This window comes from Schistocerca serialis, chromosome 9 (genome assembly GCF_023864345.2).
Source record: "Schistocerca serialis cubense isolate TAMUIC-IGC-003099 chromosome 9, iqSchSeri2.2, whole genome shotgun sequence".
NCBI classification, from domain to species: Eukaryota; Metazoa; Arthropoda; class Insecta; order Orthoptera; family Acrididae; genus Schistocerca; species Schistocerca serialis.
Window position 1 is genome coordinate 483,562,007 of NC_064646.1, and position 16,847 is coordinate 483,578,853.

General features: G+C 41.4%; 1 protein-coding gene across 1 annotated transcript in view; it reads left to right on the top strand.

Annotated features, from left to right (window-relative positions):
* The window catches only part of LOC126419728 (LIM/homeobox protein Lhx5), a 484,677-nt gene that overhangs the window by 186,659 nt on the left and 281,171 nt on the right, over positions 1 to 16,847 (top strand). The window lies entirely within an intron of this gene.

A 16,847-nucleotide genomic window follows, 5' to 3' on the forward strand; every position in this document is an offset into this window, starting at 1 on the left:
TGACACACTAACAGAGACTTTGGTCATCAATAGTATATTCTCCTTAACTATTTACAAGGGTCTGTCAATTTTGAGGTAACTTTTCGATTCAGCGACTGTAGGGAATCACGTGCTTTTGATTCGAAGAACTCGCCGAGACGTATTCGTAGGGCATTTTCATCCGGAAAGGAAACAAAGTGTCAGTCTAAGTGAGCGAGATAGGGTGAACAGCGCATGCTTTATCCATACGCTGAACTTTTTGATACTTCCCCCTAGCATGCAAATATCGCAGGATGGTAGAATGGTCTCAGATCATTACATTTGCCAGTTCTCGAGTACACTGGTGTGGACCACGTTCAAACGATCGTCAAACCCCGCAGATCTTACTGAACGTGGAGAGTCACTGCTGTCACAACGATCCACCTCAAATAGAGGAAACCATTTTCTTCACGTGCCGTGTCCAGTGGCATTATCCCCATACACGGCGCAAATGTTTCTGAGTGCCTCCGCTGCTGTCACTTCTCCACTGAACTCACACAGAAGAACACGCCGGAAATGTTCCGATTTCTCCACTTGCCACTCCATTTTCTAGCACCCACAGCTCCACTCACTATCTCAAAATGACGAAATGACAATGTGTAAACTCAAATACCGTGAACTTCAAATAAAAAATGACAATCGATAAATAAACCCATAACAACCGGAATATCAACATGCAAAACACAAAACGCCACGAGCTCACGCACCAACCTAACACATTTGCTATGTGGAGCACGCAGAAGATAAATAAATAATTTGAATTAGTTGCCTTCATTTGTGCTGAAAGCCTCTTTTTCTTCACTGTCAGTCTTTCGTCTGATACCGTGTAGTGCTCCATCTCATTCTGTTCTGAATTCTTCAAACATGCATAAAATCTGTATTGTTTTTAGTAATCTATCTATATATTAAAAAAAAAGAAACGGAATGATTTGGCATTTTTTATACAAGAAAGTATTGCCAGAAATGGACGTTGTATTACATTCGAGAACAAATATTAAGGTTGTGGAAAACTAACTGCCAGGCTGACATTTAATGCGCTGAGGTAACGAGACGAGATACAGGATGCCGGGAGCCATTCCGTGCAAACATCGGCTGTCTTTACGGTAACTCCCGCGAGGTCATCGCGCACAGCGAGCTTCGCTCAAGAACGCAGCTTGTGTGCCTAAGCTGAGATGTGTCGTCACTTAGTACAGAAAAAGAAATATTTTCTGGCCTCTTTTTGTCCCTCTCAGGGCAAGTATTTCTTAAAATGTCTTTATACATAACGTCAGTTCGTTCCTTAAATCGTCTATTTTGGTTACTACTATCCATTTATTTAATAGTTTATTGTTTTGATTTATACGCGGCTGTATTGCGCTGATTTTCTTCGACAACGTTGTTATCTAATCATCTATGCGCTGTTGATACAAGATGTTTGATACAGACGGAGTATAATCAGATGGTTCACTCACTTTCCGACAAATTTGACATTTCTCATAAGAGATATCTAAATTAATGGCCTGTTTGTAGCTGACTGTTGGCATCGCACACAGACACTATTAAATTTCCAACTATTCACCATATTAAAACCCCCGCAATAGCCGAGTTTCAATCTTACCGTAGATTTTCAGGTGCAGTAGGCGCCAACATGTTACGTACACGCTCTCGGAACTGTTATGTTAGCTGCTTAATAATCGGACAATACTGCAACAAATGGCAAAAAGAAGGAGCTAGCCAACTGTGCGAGGTTTAACAAAGTGCATAAGCAACAGCCGATGTCGAAACTTTATAATGCCTTTCAACACATGTACGGCTGTGGCACTCCTCACGAAGACGATGATACTAAAATCCTCTAAAATTTATACTTTAAGCTACTCTGTTATAATGTCGAGCATTTAGCTCGGAAATATGGAGTAAACGTTTCTGCACGCCTTTCCGAACGTATTTATTTTGTTACAAGCTATTCGTAGGAATGGGTTGCTCGCCATTATGTGAGTGGCAACGGTTCCGATGCTACATTTGTGTTAAGAAACATACGTGAAACGGAAATTTTGGCATTTGTGCACCAAAATATTACCTCAAATATTAAATATGCTACAGGTCGAAAGGTTGCTGGGTTAACTGCTGTAGTGTATAACATTAACTTCTGTGATAGTGATGCGTTAAACAATTTGTAGGTTCAGTATAGATCACAAATTCAAATTCTGTTTAAATGCTTTTCGAATATAAATCTACCTGCTAACTGTAACTTACAAAAAGTGTATATATATGTAAAGTCGCGTGAAAATGAGTGTTAACTACTCGACACACGTCGTGGTAATTAAAACCCTTTGTTTGAGTGCACGTTAAATTTTTATTGGTCCCTATTCGTACATAAATTAAACTTCCTTTTCTTGTTTCAGTATTACCAATCCTGATGCGATTCACCTTTGTTGTGAAAGGCATGTTAATTTAATTTTCTTTTTGTTTGTTCTGAAAATTTCTAACTTTCGTCTCACGTGATCATACGTTAAGAGACGCACTTTCAGTTCCGTTTGGAGAACAGGACACAAATTCGGGTTGGAATTCCTGTTTTCTGCCGGCTTTGTTTTCCATATGCTACATGCTGGGAAGCACTTCACTACTTATCTGTCTTGACTACATACGCAAAATAATACATGGTCATACGTCTCGTGTTATCAAATTTTTTACTAGCTAAGTACTTCACAACATATCATGTGGGAAAAAGAAGACACGGATATGTGTCTAATTTTCTTAAGTGACGTGAAAACGTTCCTCTTAACTTGTGATGACGAGAGAGGAAACACAGAAATATTTTCGAAGGGAAAAATAATAATTCACCCAGGACGCGTTTCATACAGGAGGAGAAACGTATTTGCGAAATTAAATATCAAACACTGCAGGAAGTAAAAGGCGTTTGGTTTTCAACGAATATTTATAGATTTGCTAAGCAAAATTGCTACATAAATATAAAAAATGACTCATGTTCGCAAACCAGGCAGTGGTTATTAACGCACCCGTCCCTAAAGGTATGTGTCGACAAGTTTCCATAGTTATTGCAGGAATAGACTATCGAATCCAACTGATTTCATCCCTAGAATGCCTGTTTCATTTTAATTTTGTTGCACGCTGTCCTAATTATATTTAATACAGTGACTGTCGAGTCATCTTAAGGGGGGTAGGACGTCAAACGGGCTGACTTGGAGCAGGAGAGGCATCACAAGACATTTTAATTTCCAGTGTCTATACTTTTACAAATAAATTCATAAAACTTTGTCAGCATCACCAGGAAGGAATCAGGATTCACACTCATTGCAGTGAAAGTTCGAGAACATAACAAAATAATTTTTTTATGTGTGAAATTTCATCATTTTTTCACTTACTAATGGCTGCATTTGTTGCTATAGGTACTCTTTTCTTCATAAGTTAGAGAGATTCTTCGATGAATTTTGCACAGCATACGTGCCATACTTGCAGGTGTATGAAACTCTAGAATTTATTTAATTTATGAAAAAACGAATGATCTGTTGTATTTTAAACTTCATGTTTAGGAAAAACACAAATTTTGTACTTAATTACCTCAATTTTTACTACAGTTTTTAAAAGATTTGGAAAATTCTAGATTTTCATACACCTTTAAGTATGGTTTGTATGCTGTGCAAAATTCATCGAACCATCTCTGTTACTTATGAAGAAAAATGTACCTATAGCAACAAATGCTGCCATTAGTAAGTGAAAAAGATGATGAAATTTCACAAGTAAAAAAAATTACTTCGTTATGTTTTCGAACTTCCACTGCTATGAGTGTGGATTCTGAATCGTTCGTGGTCATGCTGACAGTTTTATGAATTCATTTGTAAAAGTATAGACAGTGGAAAGTAAAATGTCCTGCGGTGCCTCTCCTGCTCCAAGTCGGCCAGTTTGACGTCCTACCCCTCCCCCTCCCGCCGGCCGCGGTGTTCACGCGGTTCTAGGCGCTCAGTCCGGAACCGCGCGACTGCTACGGTCGCAGGTTCGAATCCTGCCTCGGGCATGGATGTGTGTGATGTCCTTAGGTTAGTTAGGTTTAAGTAGTTATAAGTTCTAGGGGACTGATGACCACAGATGTTAAGTCCCATAGTGCTCAGAGCCACTTGAGCCATTTGAGCCTCCCCCTCCCCCCCCCCTTAAGGAAATACCTGACATCTGGCAGCGCTTTTGACAGCTTTCAATTGCGAAGCGCTAACGGTTGTGGACGAAAACAATAGCCGTGTATAGAGCTATGAAGAGGTGTAACAGAGTCTGCGAATTTCTTTGTAGGAATAGTTAATAATTTCGAGGGCGTTTTCACGAGTACAAGGAACAGAGTTTTTTTTAATATAAGACTACAAACACAGTTAATTTTCTGTATTCGATTCGACCAAGAAATTCGAAAATGAACAGTCGAGCAATGCCGGGAATGTGAGCTAGTTATTGTTGTAAAATATGATGATGATGTTTGGTTTATGGGGCGCTCAATTGCGCGGTTATCAGCCCCCGTACAAAGCCCCAATCTTTACACGGTAGAATCTCGCCAGTTGCGCAAATGGTAATCAAATGATGAGGACAACACGAACACCCAGTCCCCAGGCAGAGAAAAATCCTCAACCCGGCCAGGAATCGAACCCGGGACCCCGTGATCCAGAGGCAGCGACACCTGTTCAGGTTCATCGTAGATTTTTTTTTCCCCTTTTTTGAATTTCGATTCCCCCCGAAGGGGGCGGGCTGGCAGCAGCTTAGTATGCCGCTCTTCAGCCTACAGACTTCGATAAAAAGAGGAAGAGAAAAAATAATAAAAACAGGTGATAAAATCGGAGATTTAAAGAGTAACATGGCGAAACAATCGTGGAACTTAAAACATAGAACAAAGGGATGATGATGCTAATAAAATACATACGAAGCAGACAGGTAAAACAATAGACAGACAATTAAAAAAACACGGCGACAGTCTGGTTTCTGTTCGCAAAAGACATAAAATTCACACCCAGCGACAGCATGGTTTCTGTTCGCAACACGAGAAAGACGAACAACACTGAACATTCACTGGAACACTGCATTAAAAAGTTGGCAAACCACAGCCGAGAGCAGGTGGGAAGAAACTGGACAGATGATGAGAAAATAAAAAAGGGGGGAAGGAGAGGAAAAGCGAAGGGGGTGGGGGGAGGCGGGAAAGGAGCCGATGGAGGAAGAGGACTCATAACATCGTAGATCCGTCCTGTCGGTTTTTATTACAGAGAGCAATTAACCCTGACCGAGCACGCTCAGCTACCGTGCCGGCAGCCACTAGACCACGAGCTGTGCACTTGCAAAATATGGCTGAGATCCGCGGGAATACTCGATTCGGGCCGCACTGAAGATCACTACTACAGACTGTGCTACAGAGCGAGTTGCTCAGTTTTCGAAGCTTTGGCGAAGCCACCGGACGGCGCGCGAGCGAGGCAGCGGTCGGGCAGGTGCGGGCGCCGGCCGCTCGCCCAGCCGGCCAACGCGGCGCCGGCGGCCGGTGACCGCGCTGCGAGGTCGCCGCAGCCCGCGACCGGACAGCGGCCGACATTTGTGGCAGCGTTTCCCTCAACTTTGTCGTAATATTGCTGCAATATGCGGCAATATGGCGGTACGGTCGGACCATAGTCTCGATGGAACAGGCCGCCGCGTGAGATCGGCGGCGTATTGCCGAGCTGTTGCCGGTACTGTCCACCAGGGGTGTGGAATATCCCGTACGAGCGCGATGCATCTACCTCTGCCCTAGTCTCTTGGCCTTGCTTCTTCTTCCTTACGGCAACAGCGCTGTCCTGCCACGCCACGTAATCTCAGCGGCGAAAGAATATTATTGCACTTCATTTCGAAAGGTGCGCGTCCTTGTAGAGGCACTCTTGGCTACAGAAACGAGGAAGCGGGCGAACGAGAGAACCATCAATTTCATAAATGTGATGCCTACAGGGTGTTACAAAAAGGTACGGCCAAACTTTCAGGAAACATTCCTCACACACAAAGAAAGAAAATATGTTATGTGGACATGTGTCCGGAAACGCTTACTTTCCATGTTAGAGCTCATTTTATTACTTCTCTTCAAATCACTTTAATCATGGAATGGAAACACACAGCAACAGAACGTACCAGCGTGACTTAAACACTTTGTTACAGGAAATGTTCAAAATGTGCTCCGTTAGCGAGGATACATGCATCCACCCTCCGTCGCATGGAATCCCTGAGGCGTTGATGCAGCCCTGGAGAATGGAGTATTGTATCACAGCCGTCCACAATACGAGCACGACGAGTCTCTACATTTGGTACCGGTGTTGCGTAGACAAGAGCTTTCAAATGCCCCCATAAATTAAAGTCGAGAGGGTTGAGGTCAGGAGAGCGTGGAGGCCATGGAATTGGTCCGCCTCTACCAATCCATCGGTCACTGAACCTGTTGTTGAGAAGCGTACGAACACTTCGACTGAAATGTGCAGGAGCTCCATCGTGCATGAACCACATGTTGTATCGTACTTGTAAAGGCACATGTTCTAGCAGCACAGGTAGAGTATCCCGTATGAAATCATGGCAGTGAATCGAGGAAGTACAGTACATACTGACGAAACTAAAATGAGCTCTAACAAGGAAATTAAGTGTTTCCGGACACATGTCCACATACCATCTTTTCGTTATTTGTGTGTGAGGAATGTTTCCTGAAAGTTTGGCGGTACCGTTTTGTAACACCCAGTACATCTACACCAGAACTGTGGAACTCTGGGAGTAACACACACAAAGAAGTGTGATATATAGGAAATTCTCGCTGCTACCGAGGGCCAGGCACTCCCCTCTACTTCATTTCACTTCCCACTTCTTATTTTCCACAGAGAGGTGATTCGACACTTCGTTCTTTTTCATTCATTCATACTTGTTTCACCACATTTCAAGCGACTGCGCGTGCTAACCATTGTGTCGTATCGCAGTACATTGTTGTCGTACACTCAGTAAGGACTTTGAAAGCCTTGTTCCCTCTCAAACGCAGAAAACCAATTACCACACATTATCGCATTTTACCAGCGGATTGCGGCTTTCGTTTCGGTTCCTCTAGCCGCGTGCTGCGGTGGTGCACCGCAGACGTCCAAACGTAAAAATATTAATTACGTAACTGTAATTTTTCGAAGCAATAATTGCAACTTTATGACTATTCAACGTGTATCTTTCGTTAGTCAGTGTACGATGGATGGCGGAGGGTCGTTCATTCGACGCTTAGTAGCTCCCTTCACTGTTTAGTCCCGTATGTCGCAAAGGTATAAATGACTTTTTGTATAGCTGTGTACGCGGTCTCTTCTCTCTGTCTTTGGTACGCCGAAACACGACGTCTCAGGCCTATAATGCGGATGTCACGGTTTCGATTCGTGCCTCAGTGTCTGTTTTAAAACTGCCAGTAGTCCAGTCTGTGCGTCTCACATAGCTGTACAGTTATGAATGTAAGTGCCAACGTAATAGTGTGCTCCATGCGAATCAGTGAAAATCTTCCTCGAATGACGTCACGTTCTCGTCAAATAGTTGATATCCGAATGTTAAATAGAAAAAAGATTATTTTTCTCAACGTTCGCGTGGAGAGCAGTTTTTCGTATGCCGATGCACTTGCCTATCCACTGTGTTTAAATGTGGTCGAATCCTATAGTGTACTTTCGTTTGTTTGCGGATTTGCTTTTGTAGATGTTTTAACTTTCGTTTGCGTGTACTAGAAGAAACAAGTGCTGCATACATATCTAATTGCCGTTTTGAAACCGAACGTCACGAAAATTATAGGAAACACAACACATTTCTTATTATTGCGTATCTAAGCGTGAACAACTTACGCTTAGTGTGTAGAATATTTGGTGTTGAAGAAACATACCAAAGTGCAACATTATTCACAGTAAATTTTACTCTCTGCAGCAGAAATCTAACATGATCACTTTAGAACTACTAAAGCGTTAAAACTTTCCTTCTATTAAGTAGAAATCGCCAAATAAATGTTTCTCAGTTTTCAACAAGTGCGGTCACGAGTTTTGCTGAATTCGAATTGTGGGGCAGTCAACACGGGCATGGGCAAATTTTTCATATGTGTATCACACAATAAAGAATTCGTTTTTAATCTTCTTCCTATTCGAAAGCAAAACTGCTGTCTCAACAGTGAAAGCTAAAACTGTGATACGTAAATTTATTTCTCATGTGATGTGAAGATAACGTTAAAATAAATGGGAGTGCAAAACTACTGCATCCAAATACGTGTTTTCAGTACTTTTATGTATAGTAGCCTATGTCGTCTTAAACACCTTAGCGACATCATCAATATCAACGATTAACGTGTCTCTCATATGTCCTGTCATCAACTACATGCATTGTCCATCTTTTCCTTGGCTTATACTTCCACCGTAGCTTTGGTGTTCTGGTTTCTTGCATTCTTGTTACATGATCTTCCTATGTTTCCCTTTACTTCGCTATTTCTTCATTAACATTAAATGTGTTCCACTCTTTCGCAATATCTTCGTTTGTCTTATTATCACGAAATGTATAGCCAGTTGCAGCTTACAGAAATATTATCTCTACAGTTTCTATCTTTTATATATTTCATTTAGTTAAGGTACAACGTTCACAACGACGCAACAACGATTTTACAGCCAGACCTTGATACAACTTACACGATTTGTCTGTTCTGCTACTCTTAAAAAGCTATTTCAGTCTGTCACGTAGATAAAGCCATTTCTGCAGCTTTCACATCATAGTTTGAAATATAAGTAATATCAGAAGCAAGATAAAAGAATTTGTTAACTGGCTCAGTTGCTACACTCTAATCTAAACGACTACTTCGCTCTAACTGGAGGGCATCATCTAAATGCCATAACTTTGGTTTTTAATGTGTGGATGTTTGAAATGCACTCAGTTAGAGAACAACAAAATCCATCTACTGTCGTTTCAGTTGAGTTACGTTTCGAAGTACAGCTTCATCATCACGGCTCTAGTTTTTGACCAAGACCCTTCATTGTGAAGTCAACATGTCTGAAATAGGCATGTGAAAATTTTGCTGATTTGTGTTATATATGACATCCCAATGAAGCAACTTTCATGAGTTGATTGCACTGATATATGAAATTAGGCAGTTAATTCAAACAGCAGTGTAAACAGTATGTGGCGGATACTTCATTTTGATATCGTATAGGACAGAAATAAATTTATTTATTTATTTATAAACCCAACTTGCTTTATTCTTCAAACAGCATCCCCAGCACGTAGCTCACTACATTCTGCAATTATCAGTGAATGGGAGAGAATCTGAATGGGAACTTCTGTATGCTGTGTAGTGCCATTCTTAAGAGAACTAATGAAGGTCAATGGCTAGAAGTAAACGACGTTCTACAGGCTACAATTACGGCAAAATGTGTGAGAAATACTAACAAATGTTAAGCTGTCGTCAGTGTACTAACTGATAGTAATCTAGGATCAACGAGTGTTCATGATTTTCTGCTCTCCAATGTGGTCTTTCGTAAAATAATGTGTTGCCTGAAGGCCCTTCTACAGGGTTGTAGGAAATGGCTTGCACAGAGCTGCTACAGTTGGTTTACGTCGACGAATTTAAGAATGCTAGTGTGGACCATAAAAAGAGCATGCGGAGGGATCAGGGGAAACAGTCAGATATAACCTCTCTCTACTTGACTCCCCTCGATGGGCCTGCCAGCGCTAACACAGTTTTGATGGCAGCCGTAATGAGCTTATGACTGCAGGTAACTGCAGTTTGAGAGGCAGAGACCACTACTTACAGGGGGAGGCATGGTGCCTCTCTAGGACTCGTCACTGAATTACTACAGAAATAGCAGAAGAGGCGTAAAACAGACGTGTAGCAGTGCTGGATGCAAAAACACTATACCGCTAAGTTTTACTACAGAACCAGAAATGACACGAGCCGTTCAGACAGCTACGTGGCATGGGGTTGTGTTCATAAATAGCAAATAAGGACCTGCATTCGTTGATATATGTATCTCAGAGACCAATGTTTCTCTATTGACGGCAGTTCCAGTCAATTCTGGTAGTGGCTCTGTAATTTCACCGTGGCGTTTATTTCGTGCCTGATTGCTTTTGCCACTTACATAAATAATGATGGGTCCACGTCACGGTATACTTACAAACTAGCGCGTTGTAATACGTTTTTTTCTGTCATGTTGGACAGGAGTCTCAATTTAAAATTAGTCTTCTGCTGCAAAAAACTGTGACACTGGAAGATATTTTTTCGTACAATATTTCGGCGCCTGCTCCTGTCGCCTTTGTCAGGGTATGCGAGTGATGTTTTCAGCCGATTTCGCTGTAAAAACTGCAACCAGACCCTGGGGTATTGTTAGCCTTGTGCTGCTGCCTGTACCCAAATTCCCTCGGTGATATCGACCATGATCTTTGTTGTGTACTGCTGGTGAAGATAGTTAAGTAATTCGTCGAAATATGGTGCAAAGAACGGACTCGTCTATCAAGCCGGATCATATGATGAATCTCACTGCTTCCTTCTTTACCAGGTTCACTAACGTAAAGATATGTAAATCTTGAAGACATACGGATGTGGTACAATAACTCGTATATACTAAAGAAACAATTTTTGTTAGAAGAAAGACTCACAAAAAACGCATTAAATGATGAATTGTACGCCTAGTTGCCCATCACTGTCTCAGTCAATTGGAGAATTGAATTTATTTCTGCTAACCCTCAACTTGTTTCTTGAAGTACCTAAGGGATTCGACTTGTGTATCATTCAAGTTTCGTCTGGAACATGTTCCCTCGTGGGCCGTCGCTTCCTATTGGATTTCCCAGGCGCAAATAGGCCAATCTTTCCATCTTATAAGTCATGCACAAGACCAATTATATTATGGCCGGTGTACAATATCATTGGTCATTAGTATGGTACAGGTAGCCATTAGTGTCTCCATCACGACAGCTAGTTCGTTAAGTGTCACCTCATCGGCTACACGCCGCATTTTATTATTCACTCACTCGACACTTATTGTTTATCTATATCGACTTCAACCATGGATATCCGTCGTGTGAAGGTTTTGAAAGTTTTTGTTTTCAGCAGAACGTTATTGCAATAATTTAGAAGTAGATATCATGGAAATCAGGTTCCGGCCACCTACAAAATCTTCTTATGTTACTTTTCTTACACAAACATGTTTCACCTATTTGTGCCGACATCAGTGTGTCCTATTTTTATATAGATATAGCGGACCCAAAACAATGTCTTACAAAAAATTTCCGAATGAAAAAAAATTGAAAACTTGTTAAATTTTGAGACCTCAATAAGATGCCACTGATGACGCGATAAATGCGTCGAAACATCTTTGGATGAGTAAAGCATTACAAAAAGAATTTGTGGCTCGCATAAACAGAAGGAATTTAATTCACGTAAATATTTCTGTAAACATTCCTGCTGCTAATCAAAAACCAAATGATGACGGCAAAAGAGCAGGAAGAAATGGAGGCAGATCAGGCTTTAGAATTCCGTTGGCGATGTAATCATTAGAGGCGTACATACCTCAGATACGTCAAGGTTGGTGAAGGAACTCGAGCTTGTCATTTTGACAGCATTAGTCAAAGAACTATTTGAAGATACAAGAAAAGATCAAAAATTTTATGATAACATGATCGGAGAACGAGGACCAAGCATATCGAAAGAAGAAATATTACATGTTATCAACAAATCAAAGACAGGAAAAGCCCCTGGACCGGATAAGATACCAAATGACATCCTGAAACTCATAGGAATAGACCATATAGATATATTTGTACAATTGTTTAATGATATTTATAATTCGGGAATTATTCCTAGGGATTGGTTGACATCTACCTTTGTTACATTACCCAAAAAGGCTAATGCCAAAACTTGTAATGATCACCGTACAATAAGCTTAATGAGTCACACCTTAAAGATATTTCTAAAAGTTATACACCAACGAATATACAACAAAGTAGAAGAAGGTATAAGTAAAACACAATTCGGTTTTAGAAGTTCCCTCGGTACAAGAGAAGCATTGTTTGCTTTTAACATATTAGCGCAACGATGTATGGAGGTTAACCAGCCACTATATGTGTGCTTCCTGGATTATAATAAAGCATTTGACAAAGTTCGTCATGATCATCTCATAGAATTGTTAGAAAAGAAAACACTTGATAAGAAAGACATCCGCATTATATATAACCTCTACTACAATCAAACCGCAACCGTGAAGGTAGAAAATGAGTTATCGAATGATATAGAAATAAAGAGGGGTGTGAGACAAGGTTGCGTTCTCTCACCCTTATTGTTTAATATGTATTCAGAAGACATAATCCAGGCAGCTCTATCAGATGAAATAGCTGGCATTAAAGTGAATGGGCTAAACATTAACAATGTTAGGTTTGCTGATGACACTGCACTACTAGCTGGAAACCTCAAAGATCTACAATTACTTCTTGACAAAGTCGCAGAAAAAAGTGAAGAATTTGGCTTGACTCTTAACGTAAGCAAGACTAAGTTCATGGTGATATCTAAAACACACCAACAAGAAAATCTTACAATCAATTGGGACAGAGTCGATCAAGTACGTAAATTTAAATATCTCGGAACAATTGTAAATGAGGAGATTGAAAGCTCAGAAGAAATTAAATCGAGAATAGGACAGGCCAGAAGTATCTTTAATAAGATGAAAAATGCATTCTGTTCGAGAGACATTTGTTTAAACACAAAAATGAGGTTGCTAAGATGCTATGTATTCTCAAAATTATTATACGGAATGGAAGCGTGGACATTGAAAAAGAAGGACATGAACAGTTTAGAAGCTTTTGAAATGTGGGCATATAGAAGAATACTTAGAATTAGTTGGGTGTCGAGGATTACTAATCAAGATGTCCTAAGAAGAATGGGAAAGGAAAAAGAATTAATTAAAACTATTAAAGTAAGGAAGCTACAATATTTAGGCCATGTTATTAGGGGAGTAAATTACAAAATATTGCAAATAATACTAGAAGGGAAAATTTGTGGGAAGAGAACGAGGGGTAGAAGACGGACATCCTGGATTCACAATTTAAAAAATTGGTACAACTGTTCAACGTCAGAACTCCTTAGATCAGCCAAATCAAGATCAGAAATTGCCATGATGACAGCCAACCTTCTTAGAGGAGACGGCACATGAAGAAGAAGAAGTCCCGATATTTAGGGAAACGACGAAAAACGTAAATGTCAATAGTTGGTCGGAAATCTGTACCACGCCCGCCAAGAATGCGTTCTTTAGCCAATACGCCACCACACTCTGCATATTTTGCTATCACTGGGTACGCCACGCGGTTACACAGTGTTAAATTAGCGTTGGATGCGATGGTGTTCGCTGTGCTTAAAGTCCAGCGCGATCGTATTCAGTATTTTAATGTCCAATACCTTCATGTGAACGCCTGACGTCACAATTACAGAAATAGAAAATTATTACTGCTCACAAGTTGGGACTTTTTTTATTTATTCGGTCTTCACAATTATAGTATATCTAGAAATCTAACACACACCATACAACTCGCGTTTTTGTGTATATTTGGAGTTGCGTACAATAATCGATTCTACGTGGCAGTTACAAACATTCTATTCGAACACTACAACTATCCTAATGATTACTTTATTCCACTACAAAACCACTGTAAACCTCTTACCTGCTACCCAACTACTAGCACTACCTTCTTTTAATAAAATATATTGCTAGGAGAGTACAGTTTGTTGAATTTTAGTTACTCGACTCGTAAATTATAGACCTTGACTTTTTAAAAAATGTAACCTATCTTATAACTCTTAACTCCACACGAAAGAAAACACCCGTTTACATTATCTATGTACCTCGAGTACATCGTCTTTGTGTGTCTGGGTTTGCAGTAGCATAAGATATTTACGACAGCCTTTTCGTAGCCCCCGTCTCGTATTAAGCACTTTGGCTCCATAAACTGTATGTTGACTGCGGTGGTACGTGAAATACATGTAATTTTAGAAACTGTGACGTGCACCCTAACTAACTGTTCTAACGATACCAGTTTTATGACAAGTACGACATATGCGCACGTAAGAACAATAACAGTGAATGCTATATAAATATAATTAGGTACAGATGGTTATCTGGCATAATATGCCATCCATGATTTTTTTGTAAAGTATGTTTGTATCAATCCTAGCACATCTTAAGATGTGACTTGTTCTTATGTTAAACTTTTAACTGTTCTTTAATACAGTGAATTTGCGGTGCGATAGAAAACTTGATAACGATCTGGGACCAATATGGTATTATCGTGCAACGAATGAAGAAGAAAAATGACAGCTGCAGGCGGCATTAAATCGTTTAAGCAATTCATCACAGCTGTGGACACAGTCTCATTCACTTGCTGTTGGTTCTACAGATTCTATCAGTACAAACGATGCACTTCCCCTTTTGTCCGTTCACCAGAATAATTCTAAACTGTAGAAGGTTGTTTCTACTATTCTACGCGCTTTCAAAATACCCTGTCACACGGCCACTGCCATAGGCATAGGGAAGCATTTCCATTGTGACAGTGGATTTCACGATTAACTGTAACATATTAAAACCTACATTTCCGCAATCACTTGCACCAACTTGACAACAGTTTCGTTCAGTGGTCGCAGACATCAGTCGCCTTCTCTCCATCTAATGTCGTCTTGCAGCATCCTGGCTGGCGTTTGCTTTAATACCTTGTGCAGCCACTAGCCCCTGCGAAGCGACGCGTATGCTGCCCGCATAGCACCGGCCCAGACGAATGCAGTTCATGTCCTGTAGGGTCTGTCGTCAGTAGATATTCTGCGAATTATGAATGACTCAAGCGTAAGATCATGTTTCATGAGCCGTACCTAAGGATAGCGTGGCGCAATATTTGTATCCTAAATGAAACACTTACCTGGTCGATCACGAGGCCAGACGAGAGTACTTCGTGCCACGATCACCGGTGCTTCAGTGTACGCTTTATTTTGAGGCATGAATTGAACAAAAATGTGTACTGTATCCAAGCAGTTTATGTTCTTGATTTTCTTGAGCTGTATCTTCATGAATGTTAGTAGTCCCTATTGCAAATGTTTCTTTCGAAACCCGTTCTCGTCTATAAGGGAATTTTAATATGTTGCTTCGGCCATGTCCGTTCATTACCGAGGCGATGCATTAGCCTCAAGAGCTCCTCTCTGCCTTGGTGGATGAGACTCGGAGGAGATATTTTCCATACCGATTAGTGTTGTCGTAATATGCCACCTTCGTACAAAGGTCATCTGAGAGATGTGGATCTGTATTGTGACAACAGACCGAGGTGGCCCTGTGGACTCGTATTGTGAAGAAGCTGGGTACTAAATCTCACTCCAGGCACTCTCACTTATGCTTTCTACCGTTTCCTGAAATTGCTCAGTGCCGAATATGCGATCGATTCCTTAATATCGAGGTCACTAATAACCCAGAACAAAATCGCACTGGACGAGGAAGGAATTTCGACATTCGCCTGAAGTGACAAGTGATTTCGATGTACAACCCCAGCCTGTCAGTCCCAACGTAGACCCCTACAAACCAGTAATTTCGTTTCTCGTTAACATTTTGCTCTCCACAGCCATTCGTTTGAGCCAAGCACACGTGTCGCTAGGTGAGTGCCGAACTCATGGATCAAAGTCCAAGGGCAGTACAGAACCATCAACAAGACGCAACGAATTCCTGAAGTAACCGATAAGGAGATCAGGGATGGACGCCACATGGCTGGCAGCAGAGAAGCGCTCGCTAATCTCTCTCTCTCTTGTGATTTCATTTTGCTTCATGGTAAAAGGGTCGCCTCTTTTGTATTGTGACTTCGCCTCAAGGCAGACAGCTTTAGTGTCTCCCTCTGTCTCCCCCGTAATTTGCAGCCTCTCTCGTAACTTGTCCGCGCCTCTGTCTCTCTATTCTCCTGCATTCGTTTTCTGTTATCACATTTCCTTTCCAGCATCTTTTACCTTTTGTCACCCATCCTGTCGCAAATGAGTCAGACACCGTCTTTCATGGAGGGTTCCATGGTAAAACGCATTCTTTTCATTTACACACTGTCCAGTCACATTAATGTAGCCACCTGCCGAAAGCCTAAACAACCGTCTTTTGCTGCGTGGATTGCTGCGAGACGTGTTGAAAGAGAGTCAGTGAGTTTCTGGAATGTACAGAAAGGGATGTAAAGCCATGCCGACTCCATTCGCGTGGATAGCTGCGCTAGGTTTCTCGGTTCAGGATCCATGGTGCGTACAGAGCGATCGCGGTGACCCCACAGATGGACGATTGGCTTTTAATTCGGGCAGTTTAGTTGCAAGGGAGTACCTGGTGCTCGTCCAGCCATGCGCGTACAGTGTTAGCCGTGTGACATGTTGCTTCGCCCTGCTAGTAGATGCCGTTGCGCCGCGGAGAAACAAATTGCATGTAGGAATGGAAATCGTTCTCAAGAATAGATGCATGCTTCTGTTGATCCACTGTGCCCTCCAAAATGACGAGATTATCCATGATATGCCACGAAAGCATTCACCACACCGCTCTTCTTCTCTAGTCTGGACCATTCCAACTTCTGTTGCAATGTGTTTGCTTGCTTTCCGTCCGATGAAGCATAAAACATGATTCACCTGAAAAGGCCACCTGTCGCCACTCAGTGGGCATTCATTTGCAGTATTGCGTGCAAATTCCAGCCTTCGCCGTCCATGAACAGTAGTCTGTATAGGTGCATGAACCAGGCGTCTGCTACGTAGGCTTGTACGTAGCAATGTTCGCTGAACCGCTCTTAAGGAGACATTATTGGTAGTCCTTCGGTTAAACTGTGCGGTCACTTGCTCAACAGTA